Source organism: Nansenia antarctica (assembly GCF_963989245.1).
Source record: "Nansenia antarctica genome assembly, chromosome: 1".
Classification (NCBI taxonomy): Eukaryota; Metazoa; Chordata; class Actinopteri; order Argentiniformes; family Microstomatidae; genus Nansenia; species Nansenia antarctica.
This window is the reverse complement of record NC_137674.1, coordinates 73,429,332-73,455,527: the sequence shown is the minus strand read 5'-3', so window position 1 is coordinate 73,455,527 and position 26,196 is coordinate 73,429,332.

Below are 26,196 nucleotides of genomic sequence, written 5' to 3'. Positions count from 1 at the left end.
CACTAACATACAAAAAAATCTAGGAAAATACACCTTCCAGAAAGGCTTCATTTTCAAGATGGCGTCCAAAATTGCGGCCGGCCAAGCTTAAAATGGCTATGTCAATAGAAAAATTATATAAATGATTTTGTCATTTGATTCTGGTACCCCAAGTACCCCTAGACATACTTAGGAACATACTAAAGTTTTAGGGAAATACACCTTCCGAAGAGGCTTAATTTTCCAAATGGTGTCCAAAATGACGACTGGGAGCTTAGAATGCCTGTATCTCAAATGGGAAAAAATGTCTAAAGGATTTATAATTTTTAATTCATTTTAATTTTGCCATTTAGCAGACGCTTTTATCCAAAGCAACTTACAATTACGAATTACAGGGACATTCCCCCTGGAGTAACTAAGGGCTAAGTGCCTTACCCAAGGGCACACTAGCAGTGGTGTGGCTTCAGGCGGGATTTGAACTCACAACCTTCCGATCCCAAGTCCAACTCACTATCCACTAGACCACCACTACCCCTAAACTGATTCTGGCACCTCTATACATTAATAACGAGCAAAATATCTAGCTAAATATATCTGCTAGGAATGCATCATTTGCATCATCAAAATGGCTGCCTGTAGCTTATTTTGGCTAAAATTAAAATTGGTTATTATATTCAACCTAGAAAGCTGGCTTTGGTGTTGAACACAAAATAAATGACCCACTTATTGTGGTCTTTAGGCCTACTCATCATCATCTTCAGGATCCTCTGGGAGAAACTTGTTATGTGGATTGTCACATTCATGAAGTTGACATGGTCCACAGACAGTAGTACAAGGTAGTCCATATTTTCTACATGAGCAGCGAAGTGTCTTGCAGGCAGTGGTACAGTTACAATGAATGACCTTCAAGAGACTGTCTGGAGCAGCATTCATTGTTGACATGAGTGGGACAAATCTATTGTCCTGCAGGTTCCAGCCCCAGTCTAGAGCATCTATACCATCATCTGTTCCCATCCAGACCATGACCTGGTAGTATGCTCTACGACAGTGGAATTTGGTAGCAGATTCAGTTGGTGGTAGACGTTCAGGCGTTACCGTTGATGAAGCTGAGACAACCTTCTTGCTGAAAATGTTATATCTCATTTTTGCAAGCGAATCTGTGCACTTTCCACCAAAAAAGACAGCCATTGCTTGGCACCCAAGGTCATCGATCACATCTGTTGTCTGGTTTGGTACAGTGAATGCATTGGCACAAGCCTGAAGGACAGGATCCCCTTTTACAAGTTTTTGGAATGCTGTCTTTTTGCCAACTCCGAAGATCCGGGAAGTTGTGTCACAGCCAGTCACAGCATGGATGAACAGCAACTGAGAACACACATCCTGTCCGAGTACTTCTTTCAAATGGTTTATGGCGTACACTTTAAAACTGCCATCAGCTTTCGACTTGTCTGATCTGAAATAAAGGCCCTTGCTATCTCTCTGTGCATAGTAAAGAAGTAAGACGAGGAGATCAGTATCTTCTCCAATCAGCGTCGTGGTGTGAAGAAGAGATGATCCCACTGCGGCCCTTACTATGTCTACATCAGCATCTCCAAGTGAATTGACCACAGTGCAATCCTGTTCTTTCAGTTCATCACTTATCATGTGGATCAGTTTCTGTTTATTCAGATCTCTTGACAGGAACTCCTCCTTCTTACCTGAGAACTCTGTCTCAGCAGTGAAGTTGACAATGGGATGAATATTGTTTCCTCTTCTTTGATGGGTGTTGTCTTTAATGGATGGCCCATCCTCATAGCCATCAAACACAATGGTTGTAGCTGAGCCATAATGTTGGATGGTGAAGTCTGCATATGACTGTGCAATTTTACCATAGCTTTGTCCGTGCTTCCATTGTATTCGGTGAAGGAGTGAACCACCATCAAGAACATAATGCTCCGTTTCTGGTACAGAATCTAGGATTGTGTGCATCACTTGCATGATCACAGATCGCGTGCGCTAGTTGTGGTTTATCAGCTTTTTTTGGGGTTTATCAGACGTTTCCGGCTTCAAAGAGGGCAGGAGGGAAAGGACTGAGTTCGTAACGCATAACCTCCTCCAATGACAGCTCTCCAGTTTGGGAGACAATAAGGAAACGTTGAAAAAGAAGTGCAGAATCAATGATTCGATCAGGAGCAACCTTGATAGACGATTTTTGTCCAAGGGTTATGGCTTTATCCTTTCTACTAAATGAAAATGTGAATGCCGGCTGTCCGATCATTTTGTGCATGATGTTGCGTCCAACAGAGTCATAATCATGCACGTTCACTCCATCCTCAGCGACAACACCTGTAACAACATTCCTTAAAGAAGAGTCTGGAGAGAAAGGTGAACATATTATAGCAAGTTTTGAAGTGATCTTCTCCAGGTCAGCAGCATCCCTTTTCATCCTTGCCTCTGTTGAATCCTTGTGCTGTTCTGATGTTGTGTATGTCTGGTTTGAGAACTCCTGCATTGCGGTGTTATACTCTGATGTTATGCCCTTTGACATTGTCCAAAGGGATCTCTGATTGTCGGTCATTCCACTTCCATGTGTCATCCCTCCTGTAGTCTTCAATGACCTCATCAATGTTGTTTCGATTACAAGATCTGAGCTGAGGCCTGCCCATGATTGGCTGCTGCGACGGATAACATGAAAACCCTTTTCAAATTGTCTGAAGACATCTGGGTGGTTGATGTGAAGCTGACTCATCTCTTGGACATAAAAGTGTGCCGATTTCAAGTAATTGTAATGCCCAGCCGCAGCGAATATCGGCATGCATTCAGAAACAGCGCGTAGGTGCAAAAGCCAGGAACCTGTGCGATCTGCTGTTATCAGTGACCTAGCAACTTCTAACATGTGTTGGTAATTTAGCCACAACTGACTAGTTTTGGATCTAGCACACAGTTCCATCTTCCTTTTTCCCAGCTCTTCATTTATTGTAATGAGAGTCTCTGATGTGAACACTGTTTCCAATGGCATTTCACCCTTAACTATTGAGGTATACATTGCTTCAGACTGTTCAACCATTGCTGCAAATTCATGACTATCATCTACCATTTCTGATATTATCATGCGGTTAAGACATTTGTCAACCAGAAGATGGCCACGGAATGCTCTCTGAACTGATTTGCCTGTCATCACTCATCATATGGGCTACTGAGTTCTCCCCATAGACTACCCCTAGAATGTCCTTAAGTCCTGTACCGTCCATCAGTGTACCAATTGCTCCTAGCAAATTCATAAATGTGTGAAATCCTCCTAGGAGCAGGACAATGGACTTGAGGTGACTGCACTGTGGTGAATCTAGGATTATCTCTGCTGCTTTCCAATATAGGGGTTGGTCAAATGTAACTACTGGGGCAAGGTGGTGTTTGGATGCCAGACCACAAATGAACTCCAGTGTTGACAGAATGCATGTTTTGTCTCCGGAGTACATGTCTATCATTGGTAAGTATCTCACTGAAGACTGCCCTGGATGTTCATCTCCCTTATGAATAATGTGCATCATCCCCTGCCAACCAGGTGCAGGCTGTTTGAAATTGAACGATAACTCCCAAAGCAGATCAACCATCTTGTTACATTCTGCGAGTCTTCGAAGTTCTTTAAATGTGGTGTCTCTGCAAAAGTGTTTGGCAAAGTGATAATCTATTATCACAACTTTTGACCTCTGCACAAGATTCAGTTAATTAATTCTGAACCTCGGAATCCTTTGGTCTGTCTTCTGTCCTGGTGTCAAGGCAGCTATGATGCCCATCCCATGAAATGTCCCTTTCCCATCAATTGTTAGAATATTATGATCTACATTGTCTGCAGCAAATAAGACGGTCGTGTTCAACACATCAATATCCTTACGAAGCATGTTTGGTGCAGTACAATTTGCAGCATTCATTTCAAACCTCTGCAGTTCAGAATAGGAAGAGCAGAATCCCATCTTATTCAGCATATCTACAATGAACCGAGACCGGTTTAAGTGGTGCATTTGCACTGCTAGGCCAATTTGCAAAGGGGCAAGGACAGCTCGTGGTCGTGGTATGATTGCGTGGCCAATACTAGCAATTTTCTGCTCTGTCTCTTTACCGACAAACAAAGCTTTTAACACAATGTGGAGTGATTGTGGAATATAATCAAGGGCATTCTGTAGTTTTAGTGTCTCTGTAGTCGGGTACTCATTAACAGGTAGAACATTAGTCATTATGTCACTTTTTATGAGTTTTGCAGCTGTTTCAAGTAAGTGTCTCTTCTCAGACTCTTCATCACTGTTTTGTTTTGTGTTGTTATAGTAGGATCTGAGTATGTCTGATGTTTTCTCTCTTATTGTAACAATACAATCCAAGCCATCTCCTTCTGCAATAAATATGCTATTTGCATATCGTTGCATCAGCAATGTTTTTAGGTATTAATTACTATATGGGATGGAATCGGCCTTAGACAAATACTCTTGCATTTTACACCTAAGTGCAGAAACGGTCAGCTGTCCATCATCATTTGTTTCAAAGTAAGCACACATTTTTGAGAAGGCTTGTTCTTGGTCCTCATTCTTTGGCCTTCCAGACTTTCTCCGCTTTGGATTACAATCAGGCTGAAATTCCATGGGAACATCACGGTCACACCGGAAATGTGTGCTACATTATGATACACACAGTCTGCAGCATGTAGATCACTATTATAGTATTCAATTCTACCTTTGACTTTGAATGACCATTCATCATTTCGTTTATCACAGCTTTGCAATATAGACTTTGCAAAGTTGTCTGTTTTCACGTAACTGTAGTCGGCACGTCCTTCATGAACATTTGTGCCGCAGAAAAGGCAATCAGTTTGGCTATTGAATGGAGCTTCAGACTGCCTAGTACTAGTCCTTTTATTAGTGGTACTTGATTCACCGCTCTGTTTCCTCTGTAAATGTAAATCAATATCTCGGCTATGTATGTACATTTTGCGGCATTCTGAATGTACTTTCATGCCAGCAGTCACATGAACAGTGTCACCTCTTTTAACACTAGCTTTATTGATCCCATCAGCACCTTTCTGACGAATCTCAACAAAATCACTTCCATCTTCCAATTTACAAATGGGACAGATCTGGGCACTGAATTCACTCATCACTTTAGAAATCAGATAATGGTCAAAAAGAAGGATTCAACTATGCTAGCTTGAGAGCTGGAGAGTGCAAACACCTCTGGCAAAGACTAGGATGAAACTGGGGCTTAAATAACACTGCCAGGCCAGACACGCCCAGGCATGCCCAAACACAGGACTAGGTCAGAAAAGAAAGAAAGAAACTGGTTCAGAAAAAGAAGGCTTCAACTATGGTAGTTTGGGAGCTGGAGAGTGCAAACACCTCTAACTATAACAACTATAATGGTCAAAAAGAAGGCTTCAACTATGCTAGCTTGAGAGCTGAGAGTGCAAACACCTCTGTCAAAGACTAGAATGAAACTGGGGCTTAAATAACACTGCCAGGTCAGACACGCCAAGACATGCCCAAACACAGGACTTGGTCAGAAACTAAAAAATTAAAATAAACTGATTCAGAAAAAGAAGGCTTCAACGATGGTAGTTTGGGAGCTGGAGAGTGCAAACGCCTCTAACTATAACAACTATAATGGTCAAAAAGAAGGCTTCAAGTATGGTAGTTTGAGAGCTGGAGAGTGCAAACACCTTTTTTAGTAAGCTATTTGTATTTGTATAGTCATTTTAAGCTCCTGGGCGCGAGTTTGGACGCCATCTTGAAAATGATGCCTTTCCGGAAGGTGTATTTTCCTAGATTGTTAGTATGTTCACAAGCATGTCTAGAGGTACCAGAATCAGTTGAGAAATCCTTTGCACCATATTCTCAATTTGAGATATAGCCATTTTAATATCTCCACCGCCATCTGGGACGCCATCTTGGAAATGGCGGCTTTTAGTATGTTATTTAGCACGCCCAATACTATCGGAATCCATCGAAAAACCTTTTGTATCAATTTTTTGGGGTTTAAGTGCTTTTTTTTCATAGATTGATTCACCTAATTGATAACAAAGGAAGGACATTTTCAAAGCAACATTCGATAATGTTTTCAGGATGTTATTGATGCCTCAGATCACAAAACGTTTTTTCTAGAATGTTCCTGTAATGTGATATGTAAACAAAGGAAGAACGTTTTACCTGCAACATTCCAAGGATTTTTGGGGGACATTGTTTAGGTAACAGATTATAGAATGTTCTTTTATAAAATGTTCCCACAATGTTACACGATAACAAGGGAAGAACATTCCCAGCTAGCAATTTTTTGTTCTAAAAATGTTCAAAGAATGTTACCTAGAATGTTCTCGTAATGTTTTCAGCGGGAAGTTTTCTTTAAGTTCCCAGAATGTTCTAGGATAATGTTCTCTAAAAACATTTTTTAAATGTTGTGTGATAACCTTCTTAAAATGTTAAGTGACAACATTGCTAGAACATTATGCCCTAATGTTCTTGAAAATGTTTTCAGCGGGAAGCTTTCTTTAAGTTCCCAGAATGTTCTAGGATAATGTTCTCTAAAAACATGTTTTAAATGTTGTGTGATAACCTTCTTAAAATGTTAAGTGACAACATTGCTAGAACATTATGCCCTAATGTCTTGAAAATGTTTTCAGCGGGAAGTTTTCTTTTAGTTCCCAGAATGTTCTAGGATAATGTTCTCTAAAAACATTTTTACAATTTTGTGTGATAACCTTCTTAAATGTTAAGTGACAACATTGCTAGAACATTATGCCCTAATGTTCTTGAAAATGTTTTCAGCCGGAAGTTTTCTTTTAAGTTCCCAGAATGTTTTAGGATAATGTTATCAAAAAACATTCTACAAATGTTTGGTAATAACCTTCTTAAAATGTGAGTTGACAGTATTGCTAGAACATTACACCTTATGTTCTCAACAAGTTTTTTGTTTGTTCCCGGAATGTTTTAGTTTTTAGTTATAAGCAAACGTTCTAAAAACGTTTGCTTATAACCTTCTTAAAATGTTTACTGAAAACCCTGTTAAAACATTATGCCCAAACATTCTTAAAATGTTTTTGGGATGTTATTAAAAATTCAAGTTTCAGACTTGCACCAATAACCGAGGAGGCTGAGGACGTGGCAGACCAATCAAACGACTCTGATTAGATTTCACTAAGCCTGACTGAGATGTTCAGTGGTCGGGCACAGGTAGACGGTTTTAGTTGAAGACAGCACAAGGGAACGGGACACTGTGGATTACACGGTAAGGTTACAATAACTGTTTTAAATTGATTAACGTTACTTTGTATGGATACATTTACTTTCTTGACCACAAACTAACCGTTAATGCGAATAACGTTGAGCGTGTGTGTTGTCAGAAATTGCTAGGAAGCTGGGCGCAAAATTAACTTTTATCCACCGTCCAAATCGACAAATTGGTGAACGTTCAGATTTGACCAGCCACTCAATAGATTAACGTCATTGTTGTTGGTTTTTTGGCTGGTGAGTGAAGCAAAGCTAGCTAGCAAGCTATAGCAATCTAGCTAGCACAATTACTAGCATTCTACATGTCTATTTTACATGGATATTACTTGGTTAATTACTGCATAATTAACGGCCTGTAATTTAAAGGGCTACCAAAAAGACTTCTGATGAATCAGAAACTATTCTGATTTTAAATACTATTTTTGTTATAATGCAGGTGGATAATACAGGTGGACCATCCATGACTGAGGACAGTGATACAGGTGGACCATCTGTGACTGAGGACAGTGATACAGGTGGACCATCTGTGACTGAGGACAGAGTTCAGAGTAAGGATGTGTCCAGGGATGATGTTTAAGAATGTGTCCAGGGATGATGTTTAAGAATGTGTCCAGGTAGTGCAGCAGATTAATGAAATAATCGTTCGCTTGGTGATACAAGCACCACATTTGGCACACAGGTGCTTTGGGACCTACTCTCTCAGAAAAGTACGGTTTCCACTTGAAAAAACAAAATGGCCACCATTTTTCAAGATGGCCGCCATTCGAAATGGATTCAAACAGCGTTTTTGACTGAATAATCCTATGTTGATGGCCTATACATTGAAATATATGTTTTTGAGTGTGAGAAATCCAATTCTGCATTTAGAATATCAAAATTATTGAATATTATGGTGATAAAATGGGAATTAAACTAAAAACACTCTCTTGGTGTTGTTTCCGATATGCAAAATACGCATATTGCATTTAAGCAGTGCTACAAATTTATTTTATTTTATCATTTCAAAAAGGACACAAAATAACCAGAATGATTGAGCAATTTCCTAAAAGATGCATTAAAGACATTAGTTTCACTTTTGGCTATTGGACCTGTAAGCTACTTGTAGGGAAGGCCACGTAGAGGCTGTCTTTGTCTCCCCCAATGTTTTATTTTTTTGTATTTTGTATTATTTTTTGTATTTTTATTTTTTATTTTTGTATTTTTTTCATTTATACTGTAGTTAGCGGAAACACAGAAAACATGTCCAAGCATAGGCTGCATTGTACAATTCTGAGCAAAACATGGCTGGCAATCATGGCTGTTTCTTCTTTTAGTCCTCACATTCACAGGCACACAACTGGGTACACTTCAGGCCGAATCGATAACATTTGCATCGTCCTCTGCATTCAGTCTTGCAGCCGCATTTCGTCAACTGCTCACACGTCTGAACAATCGGTGGAAGGGTTGTCCAGACCACTTGCCAGACCTCACCATCTTTTTTCCAGCCCCAGTTGGCAGGGCTTTCAATTTGCATTTTGCACACTGTTGCCTGGCCCCATATGCAGGCAGCTTGGAAGGCAGACCGTTTCACATGCTGAACGAGGGATGCGCTTGTCGGTGGAATGGCATCATAAGACCTTTGCTTCCGCGCAAATAATTCTAGTCTTGCCTCATCAACCTTGCTTGTAGTGCTCTGCTTGTCATACATGGTGATGACAAACTTCTCAAGGATGTTGAGGTCTGCATCTTCTATGATAGGTGGGTACTGACTGAGCTTTTTGAAGACAGGGCTCACTTCAGGGCAAACCTCCCATGCTTGCCATGCCGTTTTTTTGCCTTTGCCACGAAAAGCTGACACAACATCACAGCCAGTGAAGGCGTGAAAGAACAGCATGCCACTGGATTTCTCTGGGCCAAGAGAAAGCACCATGGCATGGATAGGCAACCACTTAATGGACTGACCTTGGCCAAATTCTACCCAAAGCCTTACTAAGCCTGCATCCTGAAGAGTCGCAAAAACATTGACTGCAACAACAAGAATATCTGTGTCGCATGCCTTGATCAACACAGACTTCATCTGTTGCTTGGCTGCATGAAGAGTATGTATGAAGATTCTGGAGTCAGCTTCCTCATGGTTACATGGACTTAAGCCTTCAAGGCTGATGGGCTTGTTTGATAGAGCCTGCTCCCCTTTGGTCACAACTATGACATTGTTGGGACACAGGGTCACTATCTTGTCGGCTAGGAACATGAAGAGCTCAGTCTTGTTGTTGCTGTCTCGCAGGAAGCTTTTCCAGTTGGGTGGCAGTTTGTTTTTGTCTGTCACTCTTCGTCGACCTCCCATACCTCTGTTTGACCTAGTTTCAGCCTTCAGGCTTGAAGTCCAGTAGACATCAAAAATGATATCTGTTTGCTCATACTTTGATGAGTAGGTCTGGATTTTTGGAACTACATCCTGGACAGCATATTCCTCAAAGGTCTTTGATGTCGTAGGAGACAATGAATGCACAAGAGAGGAACCATCAATGATAATGGCATCACATTCTGGTTGTTTGTCAGGAGGAGAAATGGTAGCTTCCAGAATTTTTGAAAGCTGAGACTTCTGGCCAGAGTGGAGTTTCCCTGTGTCACTCAGTGCAGCAGGGAAAGGTTGATTCTCATGCTTAAAGAACTCAAGCAGGTCACACTCTCGTGATTGGCACGATATAAAAAGCTGCGAGAACAGACGACAGTCATCTTTGAGTACCTGCTTCTTCATGTCACTGGAAGCTGCAGCTGCCTCTTGGCGAAAGAAGTCGGCTTTGTTCTTTTTAATGGGCTTATAGAAGGAACCCTCATCCCCCAGACCATTGAAAAAGTCTCTGAAGGCAGCTTGACCTTTCTCAAAGTGAGTTCTTACAAGCTCAGCAGCACTGGGATGTGCTATGGTTTTTGTGTCCAATGTGAGCAGATCTTTGGACTCTTCCTGGAAAGGATTGCCCAGATCCTTCATCACATCAAACAACTTTTGGACCTTGTCAGTGAAGGACTTGACTGACTGGTCTGCTCATGATGCCTGACATCTTTGTTTGCTTCTTTGACTTGAGATGCCAACTCATACTGGTTGACATCTTGAAAACTGGCGGCCATATTGGAATTCAATTGACACAATTGAGTTCCAGTAAGGATACATTCATTTTGATGTTTGGACCATTAACCCATTTCTGTTCATTCAAGTTCTACTCCAAAAAACGTTATTTTGCATCTGATGAGGCGGCCATCTTGAAAAGTGGCAGCCATCTTGGATTTTCAGCTGGAAACCGTACTTTTCTTAGAAAGTACATCCTGGACATCATTTGTGCCAAATTTGGTGCTTGTATCACCAAGTGAACGATTCTTATGAAATATTGATTTAATCTGCTGCACTAAGGTGCAGCAGCAGCACTTGAGGGGAGCAGAAGCCCCACACTGTTCTCAAATGAAGCTGTGGCTGCCTCTCCCTGTCTCACCTCTGTTGGTAATGTTAATAAATAATGATACATTATGTTGAAAGACTTGAATATTGATGTTATCAAACTTTTACATGTGTTAATACGTTTAGCTAAAAACATTTTAAGAATGTTTGGGCATAATGTTTTAACAGGGTTTTCAGTAAACATTTTAAGAAGGTTATAAGCAAACGTTTTTAGAATGGTTTTTAGAGCACGTTTGTTACGAGGGGGGTCAGCGAGGATGACTCCCCGATGCCTCTGCTGGTTGAAGAGCAGCATCACTCCAGCCCTGGACTAATTACGTGATTATTGTCACCTGTGAGTGTTTGTATGTGTATTTAGGTGTGTCCCATTTCCCTGTTCCCTTGTCAGTTGTTCGTACTTGTTAGCGTCTTGTGAACCCTCGTCTTTCCCTTAAGAATATTGTGCTTGATACTTGTCCCTGTCCTTTCGGTCCTGGAGGACTTTACCTTACCTGTCGCTACTTCCAGGTATTATTTACTATATGTGTGTTTTGATTTGTTTGTGTTTAAGTGAAGTTTGCTTTTAGTAAACGGAGCCTTGTTTGCTCATCTTTTGTTTTCGCTACTCGCAAGTGTTTTGTTTTTGTTATTAGTTATCGACTCGCTAGAGCCTTGCTTGCTCTCCTTTATTTTTCTGTGGTTCTGTATCACGGTCCTATGGATATTCAGTGTATTCATCTCAGTAAAGAGAACTTTATTTTATTCATGTCTCGACCTCAATTCCTCTGAGTCGCACCGCACCGCACATGGGTCCAACACCACTCTACATTTAGAACATTATTCCAAAACGTAACACACGTTATCCTAAAACATTCTGGGAACAAACAAAAAACTTAAGCTGAAAATGTTTTGAGAACACAAGGTGTAATGTTCTAGCAATATTGTCAACTCACGGTTATTACCGAACATTATCCTAAAACATTCTGGGAACTTCCCACTGAAAACGTTTTCAAGAACATTAGGGCATAATGTTCTAGCAATGTTGTCACTTAACATTTTAAGAAGGTTATCACAACATTTTAAAAACGTTTTAGAGAACGTTATCCTAGAACATTCTGGGAACTTCCCACTGAACGTTTTCAAGAACATTAGGGCATAATGTTCTAGCAATGTTGTCACTTAACATTTTAAGAAGGTTATCACAACATTTTAAAAATGTTTTTAGAGAACGTTATCCTAGAACATTCTGGGAACTTCCCACTGAACGTTTTCAAGAACATTAGGGCATAATGTTCTAGCAATGTTGTCACTTAACATTTTAAGAAGGTTATCACAACATTTAAAAAATGTTTTTAGAGAACGTTATCCTAGAACATTCTGGGGACTTAAAGAAAACTTCCCGCTGAAAACATTACGAGAACGTTCTAGGTAACATTCTTTGAACATTTTTAGAACCAAAAATTGCTAGCTGGGTAAGTGCCTAATTGTCAATATGTTGTATTTAAACCCAATGTTAATAAAGCTGCTGGAACCTCAATTTGCTGTCCCAATTCTGGGGTTTGTCATAACATTAATATTTAACACCTATGCTCTGTGCTGCAGTCCTGGAATTGGAATAGTTCAATCTAATCAGACTAGTGGAGAAGAGCTTATGGGGTGCCCTGGTGGCTATTATTATTAATAAGATCATACAATTAAATATATGCAGTGGGTGTATAAAGTTGTTTTAAATTATTAATAAAAATACAATACAATATACAGAATTTTGACAACATCATTAGTCTTATGTTAGGCTTAAAGTATGAGTAGGGTAGTGGAGATAAGTACAGTGGATTGTGTACATAGCCTTTATTGATGTAAACCAGCTCCTTACCTTCTTGTGATTTTATGCATCTATGCTTTTTCTAAAATGTTTTTTCTTCTTTTTTTATTTTTTTATTTCCTTTCCTAACACCAGGGGAGCCACCCCTCCTAAATTTCGTTGTTTGGTACCTGTACTGTAGCAATGACAAATAAAGTCCATTCCATTCCATTCCATAAAAATGGGCATAAAAAGCACAATAGTGTGTACAAATTCACCAGAATGCAGGAAATTAAGTGTTAAATCCTATTTTTTTCTGGGGGAGGACCCCCAGACCCCCCGCTTGGTTGATGGTTGGCTCGTCAACCTGAACAGTTCTAAGAATTACTTTTAATACCACTTGGTGACACTAACACTGACACTAATGTTGAGAGGCACATTCCAGTTGTTACACTTGAGTATTCTTGCTTGAATGTGTATACATTGGTCAAAATAAGGTCAAAATAAATGAAACAGCAATTGTCCCCGTTTCTGTATTTCATCATGATAAAATGTATACATTTTTCCTAAAAAGTTGGAAATGTCCCCAGATTGCATCTGAGAAATCTGGTCACCTTATAGTATACCATTCCGAACACAGCCAAAGACAAACTATTCTATGTGAATACAACATTGGCTGTGTTCGGAATGGTATACTAGCATACTCAATGAGTATATACTGCATACCTTCATAGTTTACCTTTCCGAGGAGACCCACGATACGGCTTTCTGCTGGGGTCAGCGGAGGAGCACAGGAGGAGCCACCGCCTGTTTTCTTTATCTCTTTTGATAAAAGAGCCGCCTTCCTCTTCGTTTCACTTGTCATTGTTGAAATCTTTTTTTTAATGCCTGGTATCAACAGTGCGTTGAACGCCGGATACAGCAGTTACTGTTTCGGCTATTTTTGCCCACTCTCTCTCTTTTATCTCATAGGTTAAAGTTGCGGAAAACCTTCCAAATAATACCTCTTTTGCTTTCTCTACTGATGCTACCAACACCTCTAGCTCGTCTGATTTGAAGTTGATAGCCCGTCTTTGTTTTTGCTCCATTATTATAAGATAACATGAAGATGATATGGACGTTACAATACTGTAACGATCCTGTATGAGGCCCCGTTAACAGCTCCACCAAGGGAGTTAACTCTCTTGGTCTAATGGTTAGCGCGGCCGTCGGTTATGTGGGAGGTCGGGGTTCGACTCCCGCATGGGGCGAGTTACACTAGAAGATTACCGTTCGCTACACTGGTGTCAGAAAGTTGGGATGGAAGGAAGGCCATCGGAGAGGCGTGTCCACGTGAGGGACTTGACATAGTGAAGCGTGAGGGCACGCTCTCCCGAACGGTGAGGATAGTGTAACGATCCTGTATGAGGCCCCGTTAACAGCTCCACCAAGGGAGTTAACTCTCTTGGTCTAATGGTTAGCGCGGCCGTCGGTTATGTGGGAGGTCGGGGTTCGACTCCCGCATGGGGCGAGTTACACTAGAAGATTCCCGTTCGCTACAATACGTTACAAAGTAGGCTATACCTTTCAAAGGAGCTGGCGAGATGAAAGTACCATTGGTTGCTAGGTAACAGACATAAACATATCATATGTAGGATGAAGTAAATAAGATAGGATTCCTAAAGTTATTTAGGATTTGCTTCTGTAATACCAAATTGAGATAAATCCTATCTTATACTTTCCTATCTTAACTTAGGACTTAAGATAGGAGGTTTCTGTAATACGGCCCCAGAGCCCCACCATAAGCCCGCCATTCATCTGTGGCCAAAGCTCATTCCCAAACGCCTATCACTCGCAGATGAAGTTTCATGGACCAACGCCTGTAGCTTGAGATGAGAGTTTACAGAAAAGTTATCTAACCTGATGAACTTAATGGTAAAAAAACTCTCAAAAACAGAACCTTCAGTATGATGTGAGTTCATCTCTAGGGTGTCTTTTTTTCACAAACGTGAAGTTGACAGGCACAGCAGTGTAGATATGATTGCCCAGATATTACAGAGAGGTGATCCTGAGTTGGCTCATGTGAGAGCTAAAGCTGACCCTCTGTTTGACCCTCTGTTGACATCTGCTCTGACAAGATGTCGCCAGATGTCACCTATCATAAAGGAGGTAGCCATAGCAACCGTGGCATGCACACACACACGCATGCAGACACACAGGCAGGCAGGCAGGCAGGCAGGCAGGCAGGCAGGCACACAGACGCTGCTGTGCAGTTGCGGATTGTGCATCAAAAGATTTTACCAGGAGGGGGCAGCAGAGTCAACTTCAGTGTACCCATCCTAATGATACTCACTGACACACACACACACACACACACACACACACACACACACACACACACATACTGGCTGTGATAGCAGTGTTATGGGCCACTGACCAGAGCACCATTGGTCACACATGCACGCACGTGCAAACACACACACACACACACACACACATACACACGCACACACGAGCGTGACCTGCACGTGACCCACTAAGTCTGACGAGACAGGGTAGAGATGAGGAGAGAGGACACGGACACACACACACAAACACACACACAAACACACACACACACACACACACACACAAATGCAGACACAGAGAGGTGTGTAATTACTATTTCATGAGATCTTTTCAGAGTGCTGAGCCTCTGGGCAAAACATGGTTCACACAGCGGCCTCCAGAATAGAAGTGATACCATATATACCATGAACACGTTAGAGAGATTCCTTCCCCCAACACACACACACACACACACACACACACACACACACACACACACACATGGATGAACACACACACACACACACATATGGATGAACACACACACACACACAAATACACAACAATCACATTAAATCCTCTCCCCGTTCACGCACTACTGGTGATGGGTGTATGATGAATCACTTCAGGAGCCTCCTCGCTCCCTCCATCCATCTGTGAGAGGAGCTGTGAGATGGAGTAAAGACACATAACAAGCCTACAGGCTGAGAGCAGTCACGTTTTGCTGAGTCACCCATGCGCCCAATCTCCCCCCCTGCTCCCACACAGACAGCCAAGGGTGGCGGGGAGGGGGGGGGGATGTGACATCACGCCCTCTGACCATCTAGCCACGACACCCCAGCAGAAGTGTTGGGCCGACCGGGGGGGGGGGGGGGGGGGGGGGGTGATGGGGAGGAGGGGGGTTGAAGCCCTATAGGGTTACCCATCTGACCTTAGAGAGGCGACTCATCCATGAAGGACCTCCCTGACTCAGGCTGGACAAAATGGATGCAGGGAGAGGGAGGAGAGAGGAGGAGAGGCAGAGACAGGCACACAGACGCACACACACAGAAGCAAGGATGCACACAGATGCACACAGATGCACACAGATGCACACGCACATGCACAGCACACACACACACACACACACACACACACACTCACATAAGCATGGATGCACACAGATGCACGCACATACACACACACACACACACACCCACACACACACACACACACACACAAACACACGCATAGTATCTGGCCAGATGGTGCTTTCTGTTACAACATGCTAAACACTGCAGGCTACGCTACGCGAGCACAGAGACTAGCACACTCTGCAACACCACACAGGGGTAGGACTGCAGTGTGGAGGCCTAGGGAGACAGCCCCACCACAGGGATGTGTGTGTTCTGGGAGATAAAGGGATGGGAAAACATATTCCGGATCAGTGTATTATTTACGAGTATGTCCTGGGCTCAGTGAGTGTTCCAGTCCAGTCCAGTCCAGTTCTGGCAAGCCTTGTGATTTACACTGTCTGAGCCACTAACAACAGTGAGAGAGAGAGAGAGAGAGAGAGAGAGAGAGAGAGAGAGGCAGAGAGAGACAGAGAGAAAGAGAGACAGAGAGAGAGAGAGAGAGAAAGAGAGACAGAGAGAGAGAGACAGAGAGAGGCAGAGATAGAGAGAGAGAGAGGGAGAGAGACAGAGAGAGAGAGAGAGAGACACACACACACACACACACACACACACACACACACACACACACACACACACACACACACACACACACACACACACACACACAATTGGATCATCCCACCCCCACCCCTCCAAAAAAGAAAATGAAACAGAGAAAAACAAAAATAATGAACTGCTCAAGGGCTCCAGAACGGTGAATATCAAACTGTGTGTTGATTCACGTCACGTACACACAGACTGAAGCCTCTCATTATTTATTACAGTTCGTCCTGGTGCAATAACCTCCAGCCAGACTGGTGGAGTGGAGGGTCATACTGTTTATTGCAGGTCAGACAATGTGGAGACATGTTGGAATACCAAGCAGCGGCCCGGCCACTGGATACCACACGGCTACGCAGCCTCAGTCAGGTCTCCTGGACAACAGGGTGAAGTTGCTCCTAGACTCTGATCTGAGGCCAGTTTTGAGTCCCCACCCTGAATGAGGCTGACCCTAGATCTGTTCCAAAGGGTAACTTCCACATAGTACCTATGTATGCACAAAGCCAAGTGAGCTTTGACCCTGGAAGAGCAGAGCACCAATCTTATGGCCTGAATTTGCATTTTGTTTGCATTGATGGGACCTTTGCAAAGAACATGTACTAAACACAGAATCAACAAATGTCTGGGAATTGAAAAGGCTCAACGCAGTTAAAATCTTAATTCACTTCATATTTCATTTCAAACGCTGTACAAGGAGAACATCGAAATGTTTTTATGTTTAATGTTTTTTGTCTCTGCTTAAAATGCAATAAATAATGGAAGAGTATTTCTAGTGAGTGCTGGTTTTTACCTTCCTGTCTGCCTGAAATAAACAGTACAAGATGAAAACACTCTACGCTCTCAAGGTCTCAAGGTCTACAGTAAATACTGTCTGCATGTACGAAGGATGTCTGTCACCACTAAAGTGGGTTTTCAGTTGATTCAAGCCCAGACTTGAAGTACCTGTATGCTTTAAAAATAGACTGGAATGGAATTGAATCCAGTTGATGATGAGAGAAGCGCTGGAATCCCTCTTAAAGCTCCCACTCCCTGCCTCACAGTGTGTGTGTGTGTGTGTATGTGTGTGTATATGTGCGCGTGTGTGCGGGTGTGCGTGTGTGTGTGTATGTATGTGTGTGTGTGTGTGCATGTGTACTTGCACGTGTGCGTACGTGTGTGTGTATGGGTGTTTGACGTTATATAACAGAGTTAGGGTGACCGCATAAGTACTGTACCTGTGTTAGAGTCATCGTGTTCCGGGTCATTTGTTGTTGTTGAAGGTCCACAGAGAGCAAGGCCAACACACATCCCTCTCCCCCACTACCAGGTGCTTGTTCTGGGCTGATGCACTCTGTATCCTGGGCTTCCACCTCCATGGATATTAATTATGCTACATTTCTGTGATCGAGTACTACATGGCCTTTTTGTAATAACATATCATTATCTTCATCCTCATTCCAAGCAATGGTGCACAGCCAGTAGATCATGACAAAACTGTGAACCTTAGAGAGAGGGCCATATGCAGAGAAGAGGGGACGATGGGAAAGAAGGAAAGACAAAAGAGGAGGAGGGAATGAGAGATGGTGAGGCGGAGAGGGGAGCGAGAGAAGGAGAGGGGGAGAGAATGATTCAGTTTGACTGCAGTCACTATTAATTCTCATCTGTGTGTGTGTGTGCGCACGTGCGTGTGTGTCTCTGTGTGTGCAGACACTTTGTGTGTGTTTGCGCGCGTGTGTGTGTGTGTCTCTGTTTGTGCGGGCATGTTTGTGTGTGTTTGCGCGCGTGTGTGTGTGTGTCTCTGTTTGTGCGGGCATGTTTGTGTGTGTGTGAGCGCGCGCGTTTGTGTCTCTGTGTGTGCGGGCATGTTTGCGTGTGTGTGCGTGCGTGTTTGTGTCTGTGTGCGTGCGCGTGTCTATGTGTGTGTGTGTGTGTAAATGTGTGAGTGTGTGTGTGGCGATGCTGGCGAGACACAGGGCAGACAGCAGAAGGGTCTGTGTCCCCGGGGCCGCAGCAGCAGGGCCAGAGAACACCTGAGACCCTGGGCTCAGAAAGGGCTGAGGGAGACCGCAGGAAGTACTGCTGTATCTACCCCAAATCTATTTTAAGACGGTCGTCAAGCTAACCGACATTGCTCACTGAGACGGATAAATCCCTCAACACGCTTGCACGCAAACACGTGACACCAGGGTCCTCAACAAAAATCTACAAACCAACCAACAGACCAGGGGCGGACGGTTATCTCCCACGCCAGCTAGCGACTGTGAGACATGTCTGTCACGCACACAAACAGACACACACGCACGTATGCACACACACACACACACACACAGTTTGGGATCCAGGTCTGATTAAACAAGGCACTCTGCTGAGGGTCTCCAAATCCTGTCACATGGACCAGTTGGTGGATTCTCGTGTTCATTCATGTGTGTGTGTGTGTGTGTGTGTGTGTGTGTGTGTGTGTGTGTGTGTGGGGGGGGGGGGGGGGTCCAGGGAGCACTGATGTGAGGCCGAAGTAGCCTGCAGACGTGCTGACTCAGGCGTAATAACATAGCTGCATGCTTAGTATGAATTATTCAAACAGCAGACATGAGACCAATTGACCAAGTGCATGGGCTTGGCTGCAGCATGCAATATTCAAGATTGAAATTGATAAAGAAGAAAAAGAATACAGCCTGCATACATTGCCCCTGGAGTTATGCTATGCATATTACAGCAGAACAGAACTGAGAGTATGATCATGACTATATTATTCATCTACACATCCGTCTGTCCAACTGTCGTCAAATAGACACTGCTCAAAGAAATGAAGGGAACACTTGAAGGATATGCCTCCCCAGACCATCACTGACGCGCCAAACCGGTCATGCTGGATGATGTTGCAGGCAGCATAACGTTCACCACGGCGTCTCCAGACTCTTTCGCGTCTGTCACATGTGCTCAGTGTGAACCTGCTCTCATCTGTGAAGAGAACGGGGCCCCAATGGCGAACCTGCCAATTCTGGTGTTCTCTGGCAAATACCAATCGAGCTGCACGGTGCTGGGCTGTGAGCACAAGGCCCACTAGAGGACGTCGGGCCCTCATGCCACCCTCATGGAGTCTGTTTCTGACAGTTTGGTCAGAAACATGCACACGAGTAGCCCGCTGGAGGTATTTTGTAGGGCTCTGGCAGTGCCCCTCCTGTTCCTCCTCGCACAAAGGGGCAGATACCGGTCCTGCTGCTGGGTTGTTGCCCTTCTACGGCCCTGTCCAGCTTACCTTGTGTAATGGCCCGTCTCCTGGTATCTCTATGCTCTTGAGACTGTGCTGGGGGACACAGCAAACCTGTGCCATCCTGGAGGAACTGGACTACCTGTGCAACCTGAATGGGCTGCAGGTACCGCCTCATGCTACTAGTAGTGACAAGGGCACTAGCAAAATGCAAAACCTGAGAAAAATCAGTCAGGAAGGATAAGGAGAGAAAAATGGTCTGTGGCCACCACCTGCAAAACCATTTCCTTTTTTTTCTTCTTGCTGTTGCCTCTCCTGTCCACCTGGTGTCGCTTTCATTTGCACCAAAGCAGGTGAAATTGATTAACAATCGTTTACTCAATATTTACTCTTCCTAGCTGGACAGATCGATATCCCAGAAGTTGAATTGACTTGGTGTTATGATGAGATGATTAAGTGTTCCCTTATTTTTGGGGGGAGCAGTGTCGATGTTGGTTTGTGAATGCCAGGCTGCTGGGAGCTAAAACAATTGGAAAGGCATCGTCACATGACATTCAGCACTGCGGTTACGTAAGCAGCCATTGTGGAACGTCACAGCGCACAGCACACAGAACACACAGCAGAGCACACAGCACACAGCACAGCAGTCTGAGTGTGATTAACACACACGCACACACACATACACACAAGCACACACACACACACACTTGACCCCTATTGCGGGGTAAGTAGTCGATGTGTATTTAGTGAAGCTATCAACTATCAGGTTTCCCCCAACACCACCATTAGTATAAGCAGTACTCACCAGGGGAGGCTGGTGGAGGTAGACATCGGAGGACGGGCTCATTATATTACAACTCATTATATTACAACGGAATAAGGAACGGTATCAGACACATACACGTGTGTTCCATACGCTCCGTCATTTCGTTCCATTACATTACAAGGAGCCCGTCCTCCAATGTCTACCTCCACCAGCTCCTCCTGCTACTCCGCTACGCTCTCCCCCATCTCTCTCTGAGCCGGCCGTGTCCATCACCACTCTGGAGGGAAGGTATATCCTGGCTGTGACAGGGGACTGGAGGCAGACACCACACAGCAGGACCATCATCATACATGTGCTAACACTTTACACTGTACGGAGCAGGGATTAGGGATACTGGGATTACACAGGATTATTAGGTTAATCTGACACCCCTGAGGGTCCGTTCCCAGCAGTTACAACACCATTTACAAAACAAAACATAAAAAATTGATATATATATATATACTGTATATATCCACACCCAAACTCTTTCCTAAAGATCTCTGCTTCAACTGGTTCATTTGGTACCCAATTATTTACTCACCGGATTCTACTCACCTACTTGATTTAACCAATGCAACTTGGGGTTCACTTATTTTTGCTCCTGCACTAATTTCTTTATAATAATTTTGTTCTACTACACACATGATTCCCTCTAAAACAACATATGGAATTGGTAAATATAAACCTGTTAAGTCAGATAAAAAAGACTGGTTCTGATTAAATAAATATTTCATGGTAAAAAGTAAAAACCAAAGAAAAGATAATTGCACAAGGGGTTCACATACTTTCAAGCATCACTGTATATATTAGAAACCAAAACTGTACATTCACATATTCAATTGCAGACATTCCATTGGGAAAGGCAGAGAGTGACAAGTGTTGAGGTTGTGTTGTAGTTGATCAGTGGTTCAATCCCCTTAATGCTCCCTGATGGTGGCTGCATCCCTGCTGAGAGCCCTGATCTGATTAAACACATTGTGGCTACAACACTCACAAGGGAGTGACTCTGATGATGTCATTAGTCTATGTTTGAACAGTGTGTTGACAGATGTGTGTGTGTGTGTGAGAGAGAGAGAGAGAGAGAGAGAGAGAGAGAGAGAGGTTTATAGTAGTGTGAGAGAAAGAGAGAGGTTCCTCAATTTTCTGGGCTTTGCTTGGAGCTCAACTCCCAAGCCAAACACTTCACACCATTGCAATACTTGATATACCCCTGTGGCTCACACACGATAAGTCACAGCATCACTCTTTCCTTTCATTCCAAACTACTTTGGTCTCGGTGGCGCCAAACTAATAATACAGCTATTATAAAAATGACACAGTCATTCGTTTTCAACACAACTGCACAGTGAGAGCAAACTATTTGGGAGAAATAATAATGACATAAAGTGACTCAAGTTTGTAATGTATGATATGAAGTGAGGAGGTGAGTAGGTCAGGACTGGTGGCCCGCCTACTGATTCAGTCCTGGTGCTGAGTCATTCAAGGCCTGCTGGTTTGCCTGTCTCTCTGGGTCTGGTGTTCTGGCCGCACCTCTACTCTGACTCAGTCCACGAGACCCGGCTGACGTCAACAGCGGGGTAGGAACACGCTGCAGTGTTTTAGTATTCACATGCGGTCCACACATGAGCTCCAAAGCCCTGGAGTGGCTGATTTATAAAGCAGGGAACAAGTCAATAAGGCCCGACGCAATCTGCTGAAATGGATCAATGAACGGTTTCAAGACATGCCACGGTCGTTTCATACGGCTGTAACTTCTACTGAATAGAAACGTGTGCCCCTGAAAATGTAACTAGTCAATTACATAGGGATTGTACGTCTGTGTCCATCACAGGGTTCCGAGACCTCGAGAACACAAAGAGTTTGCACCCTGTGTTGTGAACGTGAGTTCATATGAGTACAGTCGTGTGGTATTGGCTGTTCCAGCCCCTCTGCCTGTTCCAGCCCTTCTCCAGCCCCTCTCCCTGCTGATAGCTCAGTCAGGACCCATCTGCCCATGGCCTCGGCCCAGCAGCGGAGAGGGGGGGGGGGGGGCTCGACGTGACGTCAGAGCCTGTCCATTCAAGGACGCGTCTCTCGTCACGTCTGCACCGGCCGCCACTGCAGTGAGATGTCAGCAGGACCCAGAGGGCAGCAGCTAATGAGGCAGCCAGGCAGAGCAACGTGGCAGCATTACGAAGCACAAGCATGTCTCTCATACATCAACCACACACTGCAGGGAATATAGATACTGAACATATTCCTGGGAAAATACTGCAAAGGATACAATACATGTAAATGATACAATAGCGTTAATCATACGTTAGAACTGTTGTAGGCTAAAGGTCGATAAAGGGTAATGGTCTGTCTTCTGAATGTTATTTGTGCAGTAAACGTGTTAACCGAGGGGGCAAAAATCACAAGCACTTTGATTTCCATCACAAAGGCCTTTATTACTATTGTTTTAATAAAATATAGTTTACATTACAAACTCACCATAAAAATAAGAGGGTATTTCAGCCGTGCATGCAAACGGCAAAAATACAGTGTTTAACATTCAGTCCAAATAATACGCCAGACACCAAGACACATCAAACACTGATGACTGATGACTGCAGTACAGGAGGTTTGCATAGGTTAAAAAAAAGAATAGAGTTCAAACATTCGAAACATTTAAACCAACGGAACTTTCTGCCCCTCCGTACATGGGTAAAGTGAATTTGATTCAAAACCTTTTTTCTGACACGATCGATTTCACAGTGAGAGAGAAAGCAGAGGTGTCAAACACGTGACTAGGAAAGAACACATATTGGTTAGCATCACTGGGGAAAGTGTTCGAGTCTAGAGTGACGTTTACAACAGCCGAATCTCTTTCCAAGCCTTCATTCAAAGTGCATAATGTATGAAGCATCCACCTCACCAGCTCCCTATTTACAATCAGTCGTCACTCCTTTCAGAAGCTTATACATACACTCCAAAGTGCTTGATTCTTTTTAGAGGCTTTTGCCTAAATATCTTTTTTGGCTCCATTACTCTGTGTGCTTAGGCTGCTCAGGCTATTAGCAGAGAAACACTGATACACCTCAGCCTCAATCAGCCACACCTTACATACATGAACCTGCGTTCACTTCAGCAAAAGCTCCTAACTCAAGGCAATGGATCCTACAGGTGCAGTACCATCAGAACCTCCAGGTGCAGGACCATCAGAACCAAATCCCATACTTTTTCCATTCCTGGGACCATATTTTGGTATTGATGGCCAAATCTTGTTTGCCATTGTCTACTGCCATTGTCTACTGCCATTGTAAATTATTGCAGTTTCTTTTTTCAAGCTTTTTCAATTCCAGAATAAATTAAAAGGTATTTCTATAGTCTTGATCATCATAACTGTATAAGTGTGCTTTTAAGAGTTCTTCATTTTTGGATTTTGGGCAACTTCATATTAATTAATATTAATTATCATAACTCAAAAACACTTTACACCTCATAACCGTGCACTGCTTGCCTCCTACTTTTGAAATGTTAGACAATATAAAAAAACAGAACATGGTAGGAGAAAGACAGTCAATATGCGACATAAACGTACATATATGTACATATGTACACATCTATACAGTGAGTGTAGGGTATGTGGATAGTGTCTTCACAAATATAATAACCTCTGTCTCTGGAAGCCCTTCACCATTCCTTCCACTTTCTCTGACATAACTCCATAGCCTTCAAGTTCACAAATTGAAATTCACACTTTCTAATTCAAATCATACTGTGCTGCATAAAGAACAGTAGAAAAGCACATACCATGAGAAATAACCAGTATCACCACTGATTTAACAACAACAAAAAACAATAAGCTCCAGCCAGGCCTTATGTCTCACCCACCCCTGTAGCCTAACAGGGAAGAACACAGCTGCCGTGAGGCCCGTGGAGCTCACACAGACACACATGCATCTGAACCCACTGAAGCCTGGCAGCTGTCACTTCAATGTCCATCTCCCCGCTCAGAGAGGGCAGCTAAGGGCATGGAGGACTACCATCGGCATCACTAGGGTATTTTAGTCCAGCCAGTCGTTACTTTTACCATGGAGACAACTTAACCGAACATCGCTATTGCTTGAACATGGTCTGAGTCTGTATTAGCACACGCGCAGTTGTCACATAAACAGTATTTTCTTTGTCATTTTCAAACTCAAGGGCTAAGTCATCTAGAGAGAACGTCCCTCTGGGTCCAAACTCATGTAAACAGAAGTCTTCCCACTGAAGCACACGTGACATGGCATCCAGTGACTAAGTGAATGTTATTCTTAGCGAAACATAGCTGGACTTGGCTGACATTTTCAAGTTGCTGATCCCCAAACGAACCGAACCATAAATACATTCCAAGTATACTACACGCCTCAAAACATGAACAAATTATAACCACCCAAAGAAATACAAATTATGCTACACACATACAGTACACACATACAGCTTGTTTTATAGAGAGTGAGCAACATTATGGAATTCCCAGTAGATCCACAATAAGACCATGGAAGGTCATCCCTTCTAAGATCCAGAGGTAAAAAAAAAGAAAAAAAGAAAGAGCTATCAAACAAGATCATGAGTTTCAATTTTGTCATCCCTCTATCTGTCCATCTCTCATGGTGAGTGATGTCAATGTGCCATAGGGTTAGTTCAGCCTGAAGCATTCACACAGCAGTCAAATGACATCAGTGCTACAATATGCAGTCTTAGCAATCCAGACGCCATTGTTTTCTAGAATATATCATCAGCCAGGGTTAGCATAATTAGCAATACTTGTGACATCAGCAGAAGCAGTTTCGATGCTGGCATCAGTGGAAGAGTTACTGTATCTCAAGACAGCGTTGCACAATGAAACAGTTATTTACAGATATTGACAAAATAATGCTACCGTTTTAAAATACATTATGCCCTTTTGGGAGGAAATCCATATTAAATCGATACACTGTAGGATGACTTTTGAAAACAGCATGAGTTGGTTTTTAGTTTTGTTTCGTAATGATTTGGTTCTATTTCGTATAAAAGAATGACTTTTTTCATGATGGTCAACCTGAATAAAAAGAGAGAACACCTGGATTTATTGGAAGATTGTGAGGTCCACACTATAGAGACCATCTGAGGTAAATGTATCCCTATAAAGAACTACAGCTGCATTTCAAGTCCACAAGGAAACAAAGGTCATACAGCATCTGTCTGTCTCGACAAGGTGTCATCATAGTTGTAATCGTGTGGTGTTCATGTGGGTTGTATGGTTAAAGCTAAGCCTGGATGAAGGTAAACTTTGTGTTTTGTTAGAATGGTGTGGTTGAGGCAGTTTGTGTCTGTGTGTGTGTCTGTGTGTGTTTGTGTGTGTGTGTGTGTGTGTGTGTGTGTGTGTGTGTGTGTGTGTGTGTGTGTGTGTGTGTGTGTGTGTGTGCGTGTGCACACGTGTGCATGGGTGCCTTGTAAAAATCCTCCCTGAAAAGTAAATGCTGCTGGTTTATGTACAACTGGCCCATGATAGTGACTGGAAAATAGTGTCACAGTCAACAGGAATGATGGAGCCTATATGAACTTACTTTTATGCATATGCAGATCTGCACTGATAAGTGCTGAACCCAAATAAATGTGCATGCAAATGTGCGTGCAGATATGTATTACTTGGCATGATGAGAACATGGCAAATATATGCACAGTGCTGTGAGATGTTTCCTAGACTACAGAACACTGTGATCCATAGGCTAACTGGTATTGGTGTGTAATAAGTGAG